At 31.7% G+C, this 24,623-nt stretch overlaps 1 pseudogene; it reads left to right on the top strand.

The window, feature by feature from the left end:
- Nucleotides 1–13,161: 13,161 nt before the first annotated feature.
- LOC149576708 (linoleate 9S-lipoxygenase-like) overlaps nucleotides 13,162–24,623 on the top strand; it is a 37,333-nt pseudogene continuing 25,871 nt past the window's right edge.

Genomic DNA, 24,623 nt, shown 5'->3' with positions numbered 1-24,623 from the left:
TTGGTTCTACCATGAACTGACTTAGACAGTTTACTGCAAATGCTATATTTGGCCTAGTGTTGACCAAATGCATAAGCTAACCAATCAATTGTCTATATAAGGTGGGATCTACATCCTTCTCCTTAGTTTTATCTACCTTCCTCCAATTTGTGATCATGGATGTAGACATGGCTTTGCAATCCTCCATCCCAAATCTCTTCAAGATTTCAATGCAATATTTCCCTTGACCAAGAAAAATATCTCCATTAGTTTTCCACACCTCCATGCCTAGAAAGTAGTGCATAAGTCCCAAATCCTTCATCTCAAACTCTTCAGCAAGATCCCTCTTGCAATCCTCTATGAGCCATAGTGAACTTGTAAGAAACAAGTTGTCCACATAAAAGAACAAGAATGAGAATCTCACCCCCAACCACCAAGTAGTAGAGTTTAGCATCTGCTTCAATCTTCACAAAGCCCATTCCTTGCAAGTATGTATCAATGTGCTCATAGCGCACTCTAGGAGCCTGCTTGAGTTTGTACAAGGCTTTCTTTAATCTGCACATGTGGGTCTCTTTTTCATGTGCTACAAAGCCTTCTAGTTTCTCTATGTATACCTCCTCCTTTAACTCACCATTAAGGAATGTTGTCTTGACATCCATTTGATGGATCTACCATCCCATATATGGTGCAAAAAAGATCACAACTCTTATAGAAGTATACCTAGCCACTGGAGAAAAAGTCTCCTCATAGTCTATTCCCTCCTTTTGAGAGAACCCCTTGGCCATGAACCTTGCCTTGTATTTCTTGATGCTACCATCTGCATCATGCCTTATCTTATAGATCTAGCATGATCCAACTACTTCTCTATTTGTTGGTCTAGGAACTACCTCCCACACATCATTCTGTATTATTGAGGAATACTCCTCAACCATAACATCTTACCATACCTGATGCTTTGCAACCTCCTAATAGCTAGAAGGCTCACTATCTACCAACTGACTAACTAATGCCACACAGTCATTAAACTTTGTTGGTTGGCTTCGCTATCTAGTACTCTTCCTCAGAGCTCTCACAAACTCCCGAGTGTCCCTTTTTGTATCTAGAACCTCATGGTTCTTGTTGCCAATTGTAGAGGATGAAATGTCAACCTATAAATCCTCTAGATTCATTTCATGTTGCACCTGTTGCTCTATACTCTGTGAATCTTCACTACCTGAGTCTACACTTGTACTAGTAATTATACTTGAGCTTTTCTACCCTTGCCTTGGCTTTGGAGCTTCTATTGGCTACTCACTCTGATCATCTATAGGAAAATTTCTATATATCTTGAATGCTTTTGAGGTCTCACTATACCCAACAACATATCCCCTAATCTGTAGTCTATTCTAACTTCATACGTGTATCTCCAAGAATATGACAATATGCCAAACTTTTGAATATTCTAAAGTGATTGACATCTGCCTTCTTCCCTATGAAATCCTCCTCTAGTGTCATCTTCCCTAGCACCCTATGTGGAACTCTATTTGGAATGTAGAATATTGTACTACACACCTCTGCCCATAAGTAATGAGGCATGTCTTGGTCATGTAGCATAGCTCTTGCCACCTCTGATATAGAATAGTTCTTCCTCTCAACAACTCCATTCTACTGTGGATTGTATAGAACAATTCATTCTCTTAATTCGTTCTTTGGTACAAAACTCCAAGAAGACATTTCCTTTGTACTTGCCTCCATTTTCTTACCAAAGAAATTTTATCTTCCTTCCTATCGAATTCTCCACAAGAGCCTTGAACTCTTGGAATTGACTAAAAACTTCATCCTTAGTCTTCAAGAAGTATATCTAGGTCTTTCTAGAGAAATCATCAATAAAAGTAACATAGTACTCATATCCTCTAAGAGATATCATTGACATTGATCCACAAACATTTGAATGTACTAGATCAAGAACACCCTTAAATCTAGAGTCACTCCTTGGAATAGATGCTTTTACAAACTTCCCCAACACATATCCCTTACATACATCATCATACTCTATCCTCACTTCTGGCACACCTATCATTGTCTCACAAAGAAATTTAAGTGCTCCATGATAAATATGGCCCATTATCCTATGCCATATCTATCCAAGATCTCTAGGATTATTGTTGCTCATGAGTTGCTTAGGAGCATCAAACTACAACCTATAAAGGTGACCACTCCTAACTCCAATAGTTATAGGTCATTTCCAATCATTCTGCTTAATCAACACATTTGTCCCTCCAAAGAGTACATTATACCCCCTATCCCAAAGAACAGATATAGAAATCAAATTCATACCTAAGCCTAGCACATGCAACACATCATGAAGTGGAATTATCTTTCCATTCTCCCTCTGAAATTGAATAGTCCCTTTCCCAACTAGGTTGAGTTTGGACAAGTTTCCCATAGAAATTTTGATGTTGGTGTCCTCCTCCTTATAAATGGAAAACTACTCTATAACTCCCATCATATGAACAAATGCCCCACTATCTATATACCAAACACACTGTGAGGTTGAGCTAGCTATACAAGCTATGAGTGCAAACTCATCTTCCATTCTACTAAAGAGTTCTTTCGCACTCATTGAAGCTATCACCTACTTCTTACCCTTCTTCCTCTTTGAGAAATCACTGACATAGTGGCCAAACTCATGACATCCAAAGCACTTGACCTTAGAAAGGTCCTTCTTCTTCTTCTCACTTTGTGAATTTGATCCTTTGCTAGATCCCTTCTTTTCTTTCCCTTTACCTTCTAGGGAAATGTTTTCCTATTCCACCTCACTCTTCTAACTCTTGTTGGCCCCATTGAAAAAATTTAGTCTAAACTCCTCCTGAGTGAAATCAATCTATAGTCAATCCCAACTCAGTAAAGTATCTCATCCACTGATAACTTGAACAAAGACACTCTATTGTTTAGTAAACCCATTTAAGGTTGTTCTCACTAGCTTGTCATCATTGGGACTATCTCCAATAGCTACTAACTTTTCCTTGACAAGTCTAAGCCTGGTGAGGTAACTTGTAAAATCTTCTCCCTGGTTCATCTAGGTATTCTTTACCTTCTCTCTGAGAATCATCTTCCCGTTGGTCGTAGCATTCTGGTACAGATTCAAACTAGATTCCCACATCTTATTCATTGTATCTAGCTCTATGATATGTGGAACAATATGATCCTTAACACCATCAAGCATAATCCTCCTTGCTTTGGCATTGTCCTTCTTATGTGCTGCAAGTTGTGTTTCATTTTTTGGTATAGGTACAACACTGGTAGTATGATCCATGATACCATTCTCTTCCAACAATAAAGAAATTATAGCCTTCTAGACACCAAAATTCAAGGCACCATCCAATCTGTCCTGATCTCTCAAACTAGCTGAAGCCATCTCAAGGAATTAAAGTAATAATGAATCTAAAGAGATCAAAATTTCTTTCCTAGGGAAAAACTCTTCTACCCTCAACAATTCTCTGATACCATGTGAAAATTAACACTATTGCAGCCATTTATTATTAATCTCCTATCATAAATGATTATTAAACTGCTAGAAATAAATTCCCAACTAACATCGAAAATAACACAACTGCAACTTCACAAATATAGAAAGAAATTCACAACACAATGAACACAATATTTTCAAACAAATTGTCCCTGGAAAAACCCCTTAGGGAAAATCAATTATATACATGAGTAATTATATTAAACTTCAACAAATCAAGAGATACAAAAATCCTTACCTCTCACTGGCATAACTCCAACAACCTCCTAATTTCTCCTGCTACTATCCCCATGCTAACACTGCAAGACAATTTGCTATTATTACAAATGCTTCTACAGAAACTTGTCTTTCCAAATGACCCAATGACCCCTTTTATGCTACTTTTTTTGGAAAACCAACGGATGAGATTAAATCAAACCAAAGGCCAAGATTAAGATAACTCGATAGCCAATAATAGAATTGGTTGCAAGGTGTCCAAAAGGGAATCACTAAAATTAGTAAATAATTATCCTTGCAAAAAACATTTACTAATTCCTGGCAAGTGGACAAACAGCTATCCAAACCACCCATAACTAATGCTACTATACATAGATAAGAACGAACAGCTATCCAAGCTACCCATAAATATTACTACTATTTTTGGGTCAGAAATAATAGTTGTCCAACTAACAATAATTAATAGTGAAGAGTTGATCTATTCCACAATAATAAATATTGTCATAGGAACGAGTTATCCACTCATATCATTCAACATGCCTAGATGCATCTTCATTATTACAGACATTCATGGCAGAAACAAGTGTGTTTCTCGTGAAATATAAATGTCCTATAGTTTTAACCTAATGAGTGTGCTACAATATTAAAGTTATTTGAAAGACTATTTTAACAAATTTTTTATTAAGCCAAGAGGCTTTCTACAGTGGTAGTAATTTTAATGTAAATATTTTTCATTTAAAAAAAAACTTGACGGTCATTTACTTGTCAGATAGAATGTTAGCAACATAGATTAAATATAATTAAAATCCAATGAACAGTTTAACTCAATGTGAGCTAGTGGTTTTTTATTTACAACTAGTTCCTCCTCAATGGAGGGTAGATTTTTTCTACTTTCCAAAATATGGTTTACAATCTTCTTATGATTATGCTTTGTTACTATGATTTTTTTCAATAGAGTATGATTATTTTTATTGCTATGATTTTTATACAATATAAATTTTCTTAAATTTGTATATTTCATGTTTGGATGTGATGAAGTAAATGATTAGCTAAATTTGATTTGGTGTGATTTTCCAGTCTTATAAAACTAAGAATTTAAAATTTTAAGATTTCTATGTATTTTTTTGGATAGATTCAAGATTATGTATTAATATTAAGGGATAGTATATATAAAAATATACAAGAATTTATTCATAGAGTTTTTGTGCTCACTTGAATACAACATTTATTAAACTTTACTTCAAATTAGATACCTCTGGGCTTATTTTTCAAAAAGATTAAATTAACTTTTTAGGTATGCTAGTACCTATATAGAGTTTTGTATGAATGTAGATGGAAAATTTATGTATGAAGTTATTGTCTAAGTTTTAAAAATGTTTTATCATTTAAAATATATATATATATACATATATATATACATACATACATACATATATATATGTATGTATGTATATATATATATATATATATATATATATACATACATACATATATATATGTATGTATGTATGTATATGTATGTATGTATGTATACATATATATACATATATATACATATATATACATATATATATATATATGTATATATATATATGTATATATGTATGTATGTATATATATATGTATATATGTATGTATGTATATATATATATGTATATGTATATATGTATATATACATATATACATATACATATATATATACATACATACATATACATATATATATACATACATACATATATACATATATATATATATACATACATATATACATATATATACATACATATATACATATATATACATACATATATACATATATATATATATATCCATTATTTGCACTTATTTATATAGTATTACCGAATAATTAATTATTAATATATTTTTAAAGACTTTTTATTAAAACAATAATGGTAAGTTGTTGTAAATATAATTATTCTTGAAGTTACATATTTGATGATTGGTCTTGTAACCTTAATTATAGGCTAGCAATTTGATAAGTGAGTTTTTTTAGAAAATTGAAAGTGATTTGTAATTTAAGAATAAAATGTGGGTGCTCAACCAATAATATTGTTAGTTAACTTCTAAAAATAGTGTGTACATCATTTTGTTAAATAATACTATTTAACTAATACTTTTAGTTAGGCGAGAGGATCTATAGTTGAGCACCTTCTTTTTGTAACTAAATTTCAAATTACTCTTTTTCTTTTCCACTAATTTACTTTAAAAGTCTCTTCTTTATAAATTTTTTTAGGTTCACATTATTAAATATGATGGCACATTAATATGCTTTTTTTTAGGGTAAATAGTCAAAAAATAAAGTGAGACATATACCCAGAAATTAAGTCATGCTTTATTAGTGTAATGTATCATCACATTATTTCTTACTTTTAAAGAAAGGGATATATTTCATTTAATTTTGCATTTCTTATCATAGGAGCAACTTTGAAAATGAAAAAAGCTAAAGAAATATTTTTAAAAGTATTAAATTAGATCAACAAAAACTAATTTAATAACAATTGTCACATAGTGACTACTACTTGTCTTATTAGTAGTATAGTATTTTATTTTAGTCATAGTATATTATTTTATAATAATAATACTTCATTTATTTTATTTGAGGTTAGTGTTTTTGAAGTATTAACAAAGTCAAAAAAATGGGGGGATGACCCTAAAGTACAAAAAGGCTAAAGAATTATCATCTAATCGATACCAACTTTAACCTTCAAAAAATAAGATATGTCCATAGATAACAATATATATTTTAAGTAATAATTGTAATTGAAATAGTAAAATGCTAACTATATAGAAAAGTATAATTAGATTAATTAAATGATTGAATTTTCATGATTTTTAAATTTTACAAAGTTCAATATTTTATATGAATTATATTGTATAATGTATATTAATTATAATTATTTAATTATCTAATAATAATACACATACAAAATTAAATACAATAGGATTATATTATGCATGGTACGATATTTTATAAATTGAGGGTCCTTGCCCTCTTTAGTTTATTCAAAAGACTATTTTATTTTTTTATGAAATTGAAAGTTTTTTTTCAATCTGAACATTATTTTAAAATATACTTTAATTTCCTATATACTTATATAGATGGAAAGTTAATGAGAGGGTGCACAAAACATTTATCAAATTATGTTACTTAACTTTAATTGTATTTTTCTTAGGCTAAATACTATTGTAATCACTTATACTTAATTGGTGATTAGTCTTTTCTATCTAGACAAATTAGATGTAAGTATTTTTCTTTTTAATTTTAACTTTTAATTTTTGTAATGCTTATTTATCAATTTTCAATTTCTAACATTTCTAAAATTATTTTACTTGAACTTCATTGGCTCATATATTTGGGGTCTTATTGGAATAGATTTTGAGGGAGAATTACCCAATTTTTTAAGATAAATAAAATAAAGCATATTAACTTTTATAATGTGAAAGAGACATATATTTTAGTTTTAAATATTTATATTAGTATATATACTTACTTTATATTATTCTTTTTTCTAAAGAGTATTAATATTTTATTATATATAAATGTTATATGAATAATATAATTTTGTTATGTTCTATATAATAAATTTTAATTTAAACAAAATATTAATACTCTTTGATACAACTTAGTTATAATAGTAGCATGTCATTTATATAATTAATGAAAAAATATGTTTAATTATAAATCTTGTACAAAAAATACATAATTTTTTAAATATTTAAAATAGAATGAGGACTTTTTAATCTTTTTAATTTTTTTTTCTTTAATGTTAAAGTGCCATCTAAAATGTTAAGGATTAATCAACTATAAAAATGTTAATAAAATTTTATTAAATGTTGTCAATTTCTTAACTTAACTAGTCTATCTAATTAAACTAGTACAACTTAGCAAATACATGCCACTATGTGTCACTTGTTTATTTTACCACATTCAATGACTAAATTGCTCCTAACAGTCTCACAATAAATGATATTTACCAAAAAGAGTAAAATTAGATGAAAAATTTGTTCAATAAATTACATTAAAAAATAATGATTCATAAAATAAATATAAATGAATACTAGTACAAATAACCACTTCTTTTTCCTCATTAAAAAGATACGCTATTCATTTAGTTGAAAATCAATGAATTTTAAAATATCTATTTTTGAGATATTAATAAATAAATAAAAACTAAGTGTTCAAGAGTTGTTTGCAATGAGGAGTCAACACTACAATAAATTTTATTCTTGATGGCACAAACAACCCTTGCTTAAATATTTTTCAACTTGATTTAATTCTTAGTTTCAGTTTAAACTTAAGAAAAATATTAGTGTCTACATTACAACAACTAGCACTATACATAAATGTTGGGCAAGTGCCTTAAAAGTTGACAGAATATTTGGAGAGACATGTTTCTTACAAAAAAATCCATGTGTATAAGACCTCAACTTTATCAGGCAATATAGCTCTTAACTAATTTGATTTATTTATAAATGTAAGGAATGTGCATCTCTACTATATAAATATTAATTATATAAAATTATTAATTTTGATTGGTAGATATTAGAAAGTTTAATCACTAATTAAGAGAAAGTGATTTCAATAGTACTATGTCTAAAACAAGTACTAATAATTATATTTACAAAAAAAATTGTATATATTTTTAAGTATTATTAATCTCTCTATCTCTCTCTCTCTCTCTCTCTCTCTCTCTCTCTCTGTGTGTGTGTGTGTGTGTGTGTGTGTGTGTGTGTGTGTGTGTGTGTGTGTGTGTGTGTGTGTGTGTGTGTGTGTGAACATCCTAAGATACACACATAAATATTTAGATCCTTATAAAATATAATTTGTATGATAGTGTAATTATTATGAAAATAAAACTAAACTTAACCACATTAATAAAAAATGACATGAAATTTATCATTCATATATTATAATATTAATGATATTTAAAATAAGTGAAGAAATAAACCAAAAAAATATATTTTATTTTTAAATGGTTGGTAATATCGCTTTTGATTAGAACATTAAATTAGTAGGGAAATAGTGCATGACCCCATCTCCATGGTGATAACAATGTTGAGGTTGAGCACCTCCATGATAGGACATGTGTTAATGGATTCTTCTTGCATTACATCTTCCAATCACTCTCCATATCATTCCATTCTCCTTATATTTCCCTGAGCTTCTTATCACTTGATTATCCTTATGTCTCCCAATTTACCTTCTTATCTCTCCATTCTCCCTGTGTAGTGCTAAGATCCTTATCACTCCATTCACCTTGTGTCTCTCTAAGCTCCTTGTCACATCATTCACCACCATGGAATAAAATTCATTTTAACTCCCCTTATGTCTCCCTTGACAACAAGCACCTTTTATCTCCCCTATCATCCATGATTATCATTAAATTGTTAAGATATAAAGTTCACACCTCATAATAAAGGGGGACAGTGTGTGTGAATTAGTTGTGAATAAATATGACTAATTCAAAACATATAAATTCATCAACAATAATAACAATAAAAATTCACTATAAGAAGTAACCATGTTCCATAACACATTGATTTTTGTTCTAGAGGAGAACCCTTGATTAGATGCAAAAAACCCAATGGTAATGACACCCACAAAATTATGTACTAATATATGCAAAAGGACATGATCTTGTTAGTAGTAAAATGAAAAAAATTTAGTAAAATTATCCTTATTACACATCCCTAGTAGGAGATCTTGAATCTTTTTTAGAAGGTTCCAACCTTATTAGGAGATGATGATAACAGAAGGCTTGAACTATTTGAGAACACTTCTCAAGGGATGAAAGGTTAAGCCACATTTACCTTAGAATTACAAATCTAAGAAATTTGAACTGACTAATATGCAAGTTACTTTCCAAAATAATTCATTTAAAATCCACTAGGAATTATAGATTCCACATATACCTCTTCTCAAAATATATCATATCTTCTTTGACAATATAAAATTGATTTTTGCATCTATACTTATCATTCCATTCCTTACAAATGAAAAAAATCACTGTCCTCTATGCTTGTATGAATAATTAATTTGGTTAATTCATTAGGACTTACTAATGCATAACTAAATGCATAATTATATGTTAAAGTATACATGTTTTCTTATGAAACTATACAAACATTACATAAAATGTTTCACATGTTAATAGTGTTGCACTAACCACGAGCCTTCCCCTTCAGGATTTGTGACATGGCTTAACTACCTCCTATATTATATAATTCTAGTGGTTGTATTGGGCATTAATAGGTCAATCTTTTGGTGCAACTATAATTCTAGCTTATAACAAGTGGTGTCAGAGCTTGGTCACAGATTTGAATCCCCTCAAGTAATGTTGAGGGGGGAATTGTTGGACTAACTGCTAGCCTTCCCCTTCAGGATTCATGACATGGCTTAATCACCTCCTATGTTCTAGAAGTCTGGTGGTTCTATTGGGCATTAACATGTCGATCTTTTGGTGTAGTGACAATTCTAGCTTATAAAAAATAGATTGTTAAGTATATTGCACACATCAGCAACCATTCTAGAGTTAAGAAAATTACTCACAAATCCAAAAATAAATACACAAAGAATTATAAGGAAGAAACTACAATGGGAGAATTTGTAGAAATATCTAACAAAGGATGATAAGAAATAAGAGTTAGATATGAAGAACACAACACAAGGAAATATAACATACAAGAAGGATCGTTAAAAGAAGAACTAGTAGTTGTAATTGCAAAGGTTGGTGTAGTATGAATCAAAGTAGAAAAAGCTATAGAGATGGAAGTGGAAGGATGTGGATCAACTTAAAAAGTGATCGAATTGATGGGCCCAACTTGTAGCAATAAAGGAATAATGGATGGAGAAACTTAAAGACATAGATAGTCATGGAATAAAATATAAATAAACAAAATGATCTTTTATCACTTTTATTAACTACAAACTTGAAAAGTGATTAGACAATATGTTGGATGAGTTTAAGAATGAAGATGAAATGGAAGGTGAAAATGTGGTAACTTTTGATGATAGAGAAATGTAGATGTATATGGTGAATAGATTTGAAGATGTGCAAAACTTTGAATTTCATTAAAATTGTCCTAGTGTATTGTATGAGAATGATCAAATGAGTACAGATTGGGGTGGAATGATAGAAAATAGACATAGTATCATACAAGTAGAGAGAGCTAATAATAATAATTTTGGTTTAGTATGGTAGATAAACTAGAGAAATTGTGGAAGAAACAAAAGAAGTGTATTGATAATTGATTTTGAATGCATCACCTCATGTGATGAAGTGCATAATCTTCTTATCCCCTCAAGAATTTGATGAAGGGGCATTGGATGAAGCAATAGATCTTTCCTCATTGTAAGATAAAAGTCTAAATTTTGTGAGTTTCCTATCCAACAATAATAAGAAGTATGAATAGAAATTTTTTTATATCTGGTCTCACCAAATAAGTATTTGCTGATCAATACTCAACCATAGGTGAAGTTTACTTCATCAATTAGGAAGAAGTTAAATATTCAAGTGTACCATAAATTAAGAAAATTAAGGGTCAAATTCTGGAAGGTGAACTAATAAAGGAAGAGGAGAGTAATATGTAAAAGAGTGATTGAATTTTTTAAATGGGTGGAATGAGAAGAAAATATTGTGATATGAATAAGAAGACAATGAGGGAGAATACAGTGTCGATGAGACATGGTAGAGGAATGAAAACCCAATGATGTAAGATAGAAGAGGAGTTCCATGGCTATTAGCCACAAGAAAAATATATGGAGGAATTGGTGCCAACATATGATAAGAGAGTTGAGAAATAGTGATGTGGGAATTAAGACTAGAAGTTGGTTTCTAGAAAGCCAAAAAATTAAAATGTATCAAGTAGATTAGATGAACAAACTTAGAGATTGAGTAATAGTAAAATTGAACATATAATTTTATCTTTTGTTTTACTACATTAATTGCTCCATCATTGATTAATCAACATACATTATTTTGAGATTGGCCATTCAAATCTTAATTTCCAACATTATTTTTCAAATTGATTTTCCAACCTATAAATTATTCATTAATGAACAACCCAACACATTTTTTGTCTATCATTTTCTATAACAATGTGGATGTTGTATGTATTGTGTTATTTGAATCGGTTTGTATGAATCTAGAACATTTGTAACACTTGTATATATTTTTATCTCTCTTACCTTTGTTATGAGTGTGACAACTTACTCTAGTAGAACTTGTAGATTCAAATGCTTTTGTCTCTTCTTCTTAACATTCTTTAAATGAAAAATATCAAGCTAGACCACCATATCAAATGGGAGAAAATCACTTCCATCATATTAGACATCAGGTATAAAACACTTAAGTTTGAGTCTCTCATTTTTGTTTTTAGCAACTTGAAAATATTTTTTATAAAATCTTCACTATTATCAAAGATATTTTCTTCTAATTCTTTTTTTAGATATCCTTTTTATTTCTTTAACATATACAATAATTTGTTAGTTAATTGAGTTACAATTGTAATGGTTAGTGTGAATACGTCAATAACAATGCACCTAATATCACTTTAAATGGTGTGAATAAGTTGCTTGTAATTCACTTATTATCACTTTCAACAGTGTGAACAAGATACTAATAGCACACTTAATGTCAATTTATTTTACTTCTCTGGTCAATAATATTCTCATATTATAATTAGCTATACATACAAGAGTTGTATTAATGATTACTATAAGAAATATGACAACAATATTTTAGTTGTCTTACTTGTCTAATCATCGTAGTTGGTCTAAATGACTCCATGATGATAAACTTAGAATCACTTTATTTAAACATCACCCTCTTCAAGAAATCCCATGCAGTGTAAATAGATATAATTATATAGTAGAAATTATCGTTTTTTAATATCAATATATTATCATTGTTCAAAAAATAAAAAATTCACAATAATATTTAAATCTTCCTTTTCGTAAACGTGATTGTTGTTGTGAATACGTCTGTAACGATACACATAATGTGATTTTTTGTCAGCGTCACTTTTTAAACTACGACCCTAATAATAATCGTACTTTTGTAGTTTAGGAAATATGTCGACAATAAAATTGAAGTTTCCATTCTAACAGATGGTGCAAACTAATGAAGAAAAACGACACTTTCTTCTTTGAAATGTAAATATATAATTTATTTGTTTTAATCCATGCTCATATGCAGTGTTAGGAAAAGACCACAATAATAATGTCTAAGTGACCGGCATTTCATTATCATGTGATACAACAGATACCGACCTAATCAAAATCGATATCTTAAATGCCATATTATTGAAAACCCAATCATATAAAAAATAGCTATATAGAGAGCCATAACGATAAAAGAAAACCAATAATATTTCTATTGTTTATCAAAGGCAAATGGTTGAGTTTTGGGCACGAGCGGGTTGGAGAAAGAAAAATGGATTCGGTGATGATACTGGGCAGCAAATGTTTGTTATCAGAAAGGAATGCTAAACCAGGTAGCCATGGATTTCAGTCCTCCAATTTACCTGTGCCAGTTTTACGGAATGATAGAAGAAGTCAAGTTGGCTTTCGTCCTCTCGTGGGATATTGGCAGTAATTGTTCTTTCATTGCATTGCGAAGAGGGTGGATACAATCCCAGGCTCACCTTAATGGTGGGATATTGAGATCTAAGAAAGCAAGTAGGAAGTGTACTTCAAAAACGAGAAGGGCTGAAGCAGAAAGCACCACGCGAGAGTTAGATAGAATGTCTAGGAATAGTTATTCCAGAATATTTATTCTGGAATAGAAAATGGGGGTACTGCATATTGCTATTTTCTGTTTGGTTCAGTCATAATTTGATGGGGAATTTGCAGACTCAAAAATTTATGTTTTTTAAAATAAATAAAATAAGAATAAGAATATGTATTCCAATTCCACCTATTTAGTTACAATTGCAAAATCTCATTTTTGGACTAAAATTGAAATACGTATTCAAAATTTTAAGAATTTACATATGCCTATTCCGCCTGCATTAACTATTATAAAATTAGGGACAAAGTAATATTGGATAAAAGTTGATTGATGGGACCGAAAATTTCTCTCGAGCTTGTCAGCAGCGACCAAGTTTATTCTGGTATTAATCTCTACCCACAAGCTTTGGATTTAGAACTAATTATTATTATTATTAAATTATTAATGGAAAGAGCCTTTGTAATTTAAGTTGCCCCCCTCCACCCGAGGCACTGGCCTTTGTTTTGTTTGAGTATTGCTGCGTTCCAAAAATAAGAACCAACATTGATATACGTAATTTAATTTATTTAACTTTTTATAAAGACAACGCAATGGATAGATATCACAAGGACTCCGTTGAATGATCTTCAAAATTAATTGTTAAAAGAATAGGGTTAGCCAGAAGGATAAATATTTGTCTTCAATCTTTAGAGCTTACACACGAAGGCCACTTGTGCTGACGTGTTGCGTGTAAAGACGGGAATGGGGAAAACTGCCCGGCAACTTTCTTACTTAAGCCACGGGTTTGACGACACAGTCTCAATCAAGTTGAAATGGAACTCTGCTCTTGGATTTCCGGGTGCATTTCGCATTAAAAATATGCACTCCAAGGAGTTCCTTTTAAAATCTCTCACCATAAAAGACCCAGGCCTGGGTGAAATTCATTTCCATTGTAGTTCATGGATTTTCCCCTCTACTCTTCAACCGATTGATCGTGTTTTCTTCGCCAATCAGGTGTGCTGTATCCTGCCATTAGGAAACCCTGTGGGTATTTCACGGATATAATTCATATGTGTTTGACATAAATGTGTTTGCCAGAGCTTTCTTCCCGAGGAAACACCAGTGGGTTTGAAGAAACTGAGAGAAATCGAGTTGGAGAGCCTGCGACGAGATGGAACGGGAGAAAGGAAGAAGTCTGATTTCATATGCGATTATGATGTATACAACGATATTGGAGAACCAGACAGATCCAGAGCTGCGGAGGAAAGTGCTTGGTGGATCACACGAGTTCCCATATCCGAGGAGATGTAGAACAGGTCGTCCAACAATGGAAATCGGTAATGCATATTCAAAACATTTAAGACTCCAATGGGCTTATAAATATATTTTCTCTACTCGAAATTAATTTTCGTTGGCCATTCTTTTGAAGCTCCCGAATTCGAGGCCCGGACAAAATCGATCTTTATTCCTCCGGACGAAAATCCTCGCCACTCTTCCGACTTTGGAGCTCGCCTCATAAAGAATGTCGTTGGATCGGTTATTACCTAACTCCGTGACGCCTTCAAATCCTTCGACGAGATCAGCGAGCTATATGAGCGGGGACTGAAAAGCACCTATTATATCCCACAGTTCGATAACATGGATGATGGGGAACGACATACCTCTCATAACTTTCAGCCGCCCACAAGTTTGTGAAGGTAAGATTGAGAAAGGTAGTTTACTAGTCCTATTTTTGGGGATACAATCTATTGGCCTAGTAAACTACCTTTCTCAATAGGACTAGATTGAGAAAGGTAGTTTAAGTGTGGAGATTGAGTTGACTTTTGGTATTGGTTCAGCATGTAGAACATCAAGCATCATCTGTCATGGCTAGACGGTTGCATCGCCCGTGTTGCATGATTGTTGCTTTCAACAAGGTCAATCTGAATGTTGCAAAATCAATCTTGCTCTAAACGCCTTCTTCTACTATTCTACCTACTAATTCTTCAAGAGAAGTCTAGATGTGGTGCAGAGGAAACAGGAAATGAATTTCTCATTCTAATTAGGGTATTTCATAAATAGATCCTATTCGTATGGACACTGATTTCCGTGATTCAATATTCAAAGCTCTCCTCTCGGAAGAGGTTTCAAGGTATTTCTAAAAAAATGCATCATTGTTGTCGTGTTAGTACAAACTGAAAGTTGCCTGAGAGGAGAGAGACCTGTTGGAAGGAATTTTCAGTAGAATTGTAAAATTTGTAGAGTATGAGGGATATTTATTCTGGCAAGTATTGTAAATTTGATTTTGTTGTTTAAGCGTATGGTGATTTTGGATTAAAATGCTTTCTGTTATGATAAAACGATTTCTGTTATGAATTTCAGTCTTGATCTTCAAGAGAATGACTGTTTTGATCCATTGGGTGGCTATTGTGTTCGGATCCCCTGTTATATACTGGAGATGCATCACACAAGTGGTTTATTACCCAAAAGGATTAGAATGGAGGTTTTCTACTTTTTCACATTATTTTCAAAGCGAGGAGTTTTTGAAGTGTTATTTGTTGAGGTTGATGCGTAGCTCCAGAAGTCATGACAAGCTGGACGAGGTTGTCTATTAGGGATGATCTTAAAGTTGTGTGGGATTATAAGATTGCATAAGTTATCATATGTGCTTATTTGACTTCAGATGTTTTCCATTCTGTTTAGCAAATTTAGATTTTTGTTATTTCAATTGCTGCTCTCCAACAAAACTTCAGCATACCTAGAATTCTCAACTTTATACAGACACAAGCTTTAAAAAAAATAATCATCCTCTTTCCTGTATCTGTTTTAAATTTTTGAAATGTGAATCTATCTTTACTGCCCTTCATACAACCTAACTAGGTTCTTGACACTGGAACCAATATTGACAAGAAAATTGGGGGACATAGACCAAGGTTTCACAGGCCCCAAGTATTTTTTGTATGTTGTAATTATACCCTAGACTTACTTATACAAAGCGAGCAAGGATTTAATCAGGGCAATGCTTTAACTTGTAAACAAAATAATAAAACATAAGGCATTCATAAGATGTAGTACATTATAAATGAGGCTCCAGTATATTTTTATTATTAAATATCATTCATATGTTTTCAATCGATCTGTTTGTCTCCCTATTTAAATCGTCTATCTTTAACTTATCACATATTTTATCTTTTCTTCACATATCTTCTGTTATCTCTTTTTTACCTTATACATTCCCTTCTCTTACATTTCTGTGCTTGCAAGTTTAAATGCTTCTTTTTTGAAATTTATTGTGCATCTCTCTACTTCAATTCATTTCTAGTGATCAACTTTCTGTGTGATTGTGGTATCTATTTTAAAAGTGTTCATTTTCTTTTTAATGTGGCAAAATTCTTTCCATTTCTCAATTTCTGCTCCTTTGTTGTAAAATTTGAATGCATTTATTCCATAGTTATGAATAATTTTAAATGTCTTTCTTTATTTTCTATTAAAGCATACCTCAGTTTTGATGAATTCAGAAACAATATAAACATCTTTACAAAATAGAAACAATATGTCATCGTGAGAGCACATTCCCTCAATCTTCTAATACTCACATTTAGAATCAAGTTCCACAACCTATTACATCTTGACTCTTGAGATCACATTCCTGTCCCAAGCCGAATTCCTGCAACAATCATCTTACCATTCATTGTTCCATGGTCCTGCCCTTACCATTGTCCATCTATTTCCATATCATGTCATTGTTCTGCACACAAACTTATGATCAGTTTTGATTAAGAAACCACATATGTTCCTTTATCTTCGAGTCCACCTTTTACCAAAGTACGATATCTATTTTCAATGAGGGAAGAAACTAATAGTTGGCTGGGTTATATCTATTACGTTCTACACAAAAGAAACAGATGAAACATAAGTTGGTTTTGTTATATCTACCAGACTATGATATCACTTGTCGTCTTTACTTAGATTTTTTAAGAATAGACATGTTAGTTATATCCATCTATTTGATTTTGCCGAAAAGAAAAGAGAGGGGAACTTCATATTTTGGTTTATATGCATCTGATTATGAACATTGATTATGCACTGAGAGAGTTCTCTAACAATGAGAGTGATTGAGACTGATTCTTAGAAGTTTATATAGCTGTACAATTTTCATAGTACATGAGGATGTACAGTAGATTATGTTGTTGAACTTCATACTGACCTTTATAAGTTTGTCAAGGTGAATGAACTAGATCATCACCATCACACATTGCAACACAAAACACAAATACCTGTAGACGATGCGAACACGTGAATTAATGTTTCTTCAGTCCATTACTATTCACTCGATTCATTTCATTGCTTGATCAAAAATGGTTTTACATCCATCTGTCTGATTCTAGACAAAATAAAAGATAGAGTTTCATAGTTTGGTTACATGAAATTTGATCATATTGCACTAAAGATTTTTATAACAATGAGACTTATTCTAAGAGAGTTTATACTAATGTAAATCATTTAACTTTCACAGCCAATGAGGATATATAGTAGATAATCTATTGCTGGGTTTCATGATGAGCCTTATAAGTTGGCCACTATTTCAATTCTTGTTTACTGTCATCGTGATTGATATTTCTTGACCTTTGTATTTTTGTGTTTAGAGTGGAACTACTCCTGAAGTGGTGGCACTTTCAGATGAGATGATTAAGGGTAACATGCATGGGAGAATGTCTCTGACTCTGTGATAGGAGCAGATCCTGAGCTAGATCATTTCATGTTGATTTTTAAATAAGTTTTTGAGTTCTTGTATTGCCAAAGTAGGTGGAAATGAAATTGGAGAAATGGAGGAGAACCCTAGTTTCTTAGGTTGCAAGCTTTTTTCTTTAACAAGAAGCCTATTACAAAATGTTGGGGATACGCCGATTAGAAGTCTCCAAGACCTGCAAAGAAGCCATAGCGTTTATAAACAATATGGAAAGTCAGCTCAATTCATTAGCCATAACTCTTCCTCCAGGTATGCCTTCCTCTTCTTTATTTTTCTTTAATGAGTGAATGTGTGGAAGTATTTTAATTCTTGAGGTCAGGTCAAGCATTCTACAATCTTAATGCATCTCTAAATTCCAAACATTAGATTTTCTACCATGAAGAAATCAACAACAAAAAAATTGTGCACCCAAATAACTCATTGAGACTGCACACCTGTAGAGGTTATTTTAAAATAGTCCAATAATACATGTAGAATCTCTTCTCTTATTCTTACAATCCCTACATTTTGATCAACCCCTGACAGAATCATACCAAAATACTATTTTAACACAAGCCTTATTGCACAATCCACTTTCAAATGGATTTATTACTGGGTATGGCCATTAACTGACCATGCAAAAGGATGAACTTCTATAGGAACCTCTACATTAAGAATACATGTATTATTGAAAGAATAAGAGAAGAGATTCTACATGTATTATTGGACTATTTTAAAATAACCTCTACAAGTGTGCAGTCTTGAGGATAAATCCATTAGATTGCATGGTCAGTTAATGGCCATACCCAGTAATAAATCCATTTGAAAGTGGATTGTGCAATAAGGCTTGTGTTAAAATAGTATTTTGGTATGATTCTGTCAGGGGTTGATCAAAATGTAGGGATTGTAAGAATAAGAGAAGAGATTCTACATTAACTAACCATGCAAAAGGACGAACTTCTTTAATGAGTGAATGCATGGAAGTATTTTAATTCTTGAGGTCGGATCAAGCATTCTGCAATCTTAATGCATCTCTAAATTTCAGACATTAGATTTTCTACCATGAAGAAATCAACAACAAAAAACTTATAAAGTTTAGAGGACGAATTTAGAGAAAATCTAATGTCTGGAATTTAGAGATGCATTAAGATTGCATCTCTAAATTCCAGACATTAGATTTTCTACCATGAAGAAATCAACAACAAAAAAATTGTGCACCCAAATAACTCATTGAGACTGCACACCTGTAGAGGTTATTTTAAAATAGTCCAATAATATATGTAGAATCTCTTCTCTTATTCTTACAATCCCTACATTTTGATCAACTCCTGACAAAATCATACCAAAATACTATTTTAACACAAGCCTTATTGCACAATCCACTTTCAAATGGTTTGTTGCTTGTAGAAACTCGTGATACTAACAGTGTTTGCCAATTCATTTTAAGATATATACTATATTCCTTTAGTCTTCTTCCCTGAACTCTAAACCCCATAAGAATATGTTGGAAATCATTTATCTATTATACTGATTTGAGAGTTCTATCCAACTACTAATTTTATTTTAATTTCTTGTGAAGCCCAAAGATCTCTTTGGCTATGGTATTATAAATTTTGATGTTGCCATGATGTATAGCAGGATGACAATTCATTTTCCTAATGAACAAGAGAACAAGATGCGTTGGTTAACAGAGATTTTCTGTGGGTACATATGAACAGAAAGAATGAAATATACATTAGTAATAAAGTTAAAGTAGGATTAATTGAAAGATGGAGGGCTAGTCATTATCTTGAGCCACTGCAAGTAAGAGGAAAAAATAAACTAAAATAATAGTCATATATTACCAATATTTACTCACTGTTGCATGAACTTGAAGTATTTTTTTCCACTTCCTTGGCATGAAATCCCTAATGCTAGATGAGTTTGAGCTGAATCGGATCTTTTAATTGAAATAGTGATCAACAATTTAGTCTGCAGAAATGGCTATCTAGTCCTAAACATGTGCAAATGCATAAATCACCTATTTATATTATAATTTATACATTAGCACATCCTTAAGACTTGATAATCACTTACCCATTCTATAAATTAGAGAAAGAAAGATCCAAGCACTTTGACAGTGCCTTTTATTCCGAATATTCGTAGCATATTGTAATAAAAAATTGTTTCATTAGGTCTTCCCAAGGATGGAGCTTCATAACTCTTTTAATAAAAAATATTTGCATCGCTTCGTCAAATAGAGAAAGTTGAAAGTATAGCTATTGAAGACTGTTAAATTTGTTAAAATATAGCTATTGAAAATTGTGAGTAGCAGGTGCACAATAATGGTTGTTATGTAAATCATAGGTAATTGCAGGTCGAGGGACCATGGAAAAGAAGGGACCCTTGCCCTGTCTTATTCAAGTGTTTGGGCTCATATTGTGACTACCTCACATGCATTTAGTGCATTAAAAGCATAAATATCTCTTCTCTCTCCCAATGCTGAGCCATGGGATTTCACTTTATGCTTATTTTTCTTCCACAAGTAATGCTCATGCAATTAAATTCACAATAAAGTAGGTGCCCACCTTCCTATTTAAGGTTAGGGTTACCATTTCCCTTTTTTTGTTTGCTTTCTAGGGACTGGTTTGCAATCCCACTTCGAGGTTGAGTATACTCTATCAAGAGAGGAGAGAATCGTAGTCTAGCTTGCAGCTTTTCATCTGCACATAGATTACAGTGTGCTTGTAAGTTGTATTCGAACTGAGCTTGTGGGTGTGTGGATTTGTTATTGCTAGATATGAATGATTTTCTTTTTATGGTAATATTGGATAGGTACTTGACTTTTGTTAGCTTTTTAGTTTTTTAATTTGATCTTGTAAATATCCTGTGTATGAATGTAATGTTGTAAACTATATTTCGTTTGATTAGGCTAATGCCATATGAATGATTTCAAATTTCCTTAGAACTGATTAGTGAAGAGAATGTTTGGAAATGATACTACAAAAGATTCCAAACCATACTCTATGAGAGAGAAGAGAATGGTGAGAAATATTGATAGAAAATATTAGACCATACTCTATGAAAGTAAAAAAAAAGGCAACATCAAGAATATTTCAAAGATTGCTCTGGTGAGAATATCACCAACTAGGTTTCCAACAACATATCCAAATCTCAATAAGATCCAACCATAAACTTTTGAGTTATGACCTCTTCATAGAGACTGTTTATGCTATCATAAAAAATCAGTAAGTTTCATGGTTTGCTATGAAACATGTTCCACATCTCTAAATCAATATATATCAATACATGTACATATGATGCCTTGTAATTGCCATCATAACCCATGCAATGAGGTTGCAGTTAAAGCTATGGGAATTGATTTCCACACCAACTAATCACATATTCTTGGATGTTACTAAAGATTCTAATTCATTTTGTGAGGTGACATGTCTTTTGAGGTATTCTTGTAAACTGCCCTACTATGCTGTATGTGATTACTTCATCTATTCTTTGAGAATAAATATCTTTGACAGATTTACTAGAACAATCTACATGTCACCTATTTTTATGAGAACAATATAGGGAGCATAATGTGTCTTTCCTAATATCCTCTTAACTATAAAAAAAATGAAATTTTATTTTGGAATTTATCTACAGGTTCCAATGGCTGTTTTAAATAGGCTTAACTCCTATCTACATTTGTGGTTAAAATCATGCAGCTAGAAAAAAATTTGCAGACCCAAATTTTAACAAACTTGGACAATCTTGGAAACATTAGACAAAAGTAGTTTTTCATTTATTCATATATATAAAAATTCAATACTTATGACTGTCTCAGTTTGATAGTAAATTGTTATTGTGTTTAGGAAGGGTAGAAGTTTTATTGGTTCCAGATATTTTGAGAGATGTAGACTGCAGTATTTGAAGAGTCTCCACATTCATCAGTATTTGAAGAGTCTCCACATTCATCTGATGGATATTTGAATAATTATTTAACTCACATTTTAATAGATTTTTTATTTATCCTACACTCTTTGGAGGTTTGGCAATTGTGCATATTTTCATGTTTAGGTGGCCTTTATTCAAATGCTGAAAGCTCTTATTATGTATTTATCTTATGTTACAACCCTTTCTAAAATTTATATTTTATTCTATGTAATTTCCATTTAACTTAAAAAATTCTTAATTTAACAATTTTCAGTGCCAATTGCAACCTACATGATGGTTGTGATTTGTCATACTAACAACCAAGATGTGACTTGTTTCTCAACATATTGCTGGGTCAGTATTGGAGTCCCCATTTCTTCTTATGGGGATACATATTTCAATATAGTTGGTACAATTTATCAGGTTACAAGTATATTTACAGAAGTTCTTCGTTTGGTATTAACTCAAGTCCTACTTCAGAAAAAATGCTTGACTCTAAATCATGTCACTAGTTTATACTAAATAGCTCCTTCCAGGCATTATCTTTCTGCTGAGAACCCAATTATTTGCAGTTTGAAACTTTGGCATTCCTTTGTTCTGCCATTGTAGTCTTTTCTGAATATATAGTTTTCTTTCCTTAGTGATATACATACATACTTACTAATAATAAATTAATGAGTTGACTGTCTTCATTACTTGAGTAGTTTTTTAAATATATTTTATCTTTGTAGATGGGGAGTTCTAATTTGTGCAAATTTGTAAATCCCTCCACGGGCTATGAAATGCTCAATAAGTGTCTCTTTGATAGATTGTCCTCCAATAAAACTCTATTCTATTTTGAAAAATGATTAGCGTAGATGATGAATGAAACTCAAATGGCATTGTCTTGCATGTCCATGGTCTTGTAATATCAAGAAATAGTTAATGTCTTCACTTTTGGTTACAATTTTAGGTGCACCCTGATGTAAGAATGCTAGTATATTTCAATGATAGTTAGTAACAAGTGATGGGTTATACTCCGAGTAGAGTTGGAAGTGGTGATAGGGTAGCTTGAATTTTTTTGGGTTCTATCTAGTAGCATACTTGGTAGAACCTTGATATGTATTGAGGGCTTGCTGAAACATTTGGACACCCTATAGAAGATTTAGGAAAATCTAATATATCATATTTATCAGCAACATATCTAGATCTGCTATACTAGTAACTCCTCAGCGACATCTGATTTCTTGAAGGGTTGGAATTCTGTAAATGTAGGCTATAAGGGAAAGATAGATTTTGAAAGAATCAAAAGACAAATTTTAGATGTGTGTTAAGGATAGATGATAGATCTGTTTTCAAATGAAAAAATGGAGGTTATAAAACATAAAATAATTATGCACTAAATGTTATTAAACTTCATCTTCCCACACTTCAATAATTCCATTTATTACTGACATTAGAACACATAGCTTTAGAATTTCAGTTTGAGCTCTTGGTCAATTATTTTCAGCACCAAAATTAGGCCAATGGACAATTGTCTTATTTTAATTTAGATTATTTTAATTGTGATTTGATTTGAAAAATCATTTTACAGGACCCCATGTTGCAGCAGCCATTACCCATGATAGTGCAGTTGAGTTTGGCTAGAAGGGACAGACACTCCACGAATGCTGGTGGTGTATAGAGAGAGCTTTGGACTGGGGTACTAGTGGTGGCCAAGATCTGATTGTTGATGATGAAGGGGATGCCACCCTTCTAATTCATGAGGGGTCAAGGTTAAGCAATAGTTTGCTAAAACTGGCAAGATTTCTAATTCTACTTCAACTACCATTCTTGAGTTTTAGATTATTTAGGGATTGATGAAGGATAGTCTCAAGGAAGATCCCCTGAAATATCACAAAATAAAGGACAGGTTGGTTGGTGCATCTGAGGAAACCACTATAGGGGTGCACAGACTGTATCAGATGTAGGCTAGTGCCTCTCTATTGTTCCCTTCCACCAATGGTAATGACTTTGTTATGAAGAGCTAGGTATATATATCTGAATCTATGATCTTTTCTATTTAGATTTAGGTTTTGAAGTGTTTTTAGGTTATGATTGATACAACAATTTGGTGTTAGCTTTTATTGATGCAGGAAGTGGGTGTTAGCTTTGATCTAGTTCTGATTTCAGAGAGTTCATTTTGAACTAAATGATATGCAATGCTTTGTTTTATAAATTTTTGAGCTTAGTAGGCATCTAAATATAGATGATATATTGCATGCGAAGAACGTGTGGCTTTATATTTAAACTTGATAACATAGCGTGACTGCGTAGTTTATTTTTCTTGCTAAATTCTAGATATTTATATTTCATGGGTGCCAGCTAACTTGATAAGGTGACAGAAAATGCTTCTGGAAACCATTAAGTGTGTCTAAAAGCAATATTATTCAATTGTTATAAGTACAAAACTGTCAATTAATTATTTATCATTTACTAATTTGAGGTTTATTCTTTTTCAATTTTTCCATTGCACAATTTACAACAAGGATTGCAAAGAAACCCATGTTCACTTAGGTATGGATTCTCCATCTTTCATATTTAAGAACCA

This window comes from Cupressus sempervirens, chromosome 1 (genome assembly GCF_028749045.1).
Source record: "Cupressus sempervirens isolate cs-2001-9-10 chromosome 1, ASM2874904v1, whole genome shotgun sequence".
Taxonomy (NCBI): domain Eukaryota; kingdom Viridiplantae; phylum Streptophyta; class Pinopsida; order Cupressales; family Cupressaceae; genus Cupressus; species Cupressus sempervirens.
This window is presented reverse-complemented; position numbering and strand designations above follow the sequence as displayed.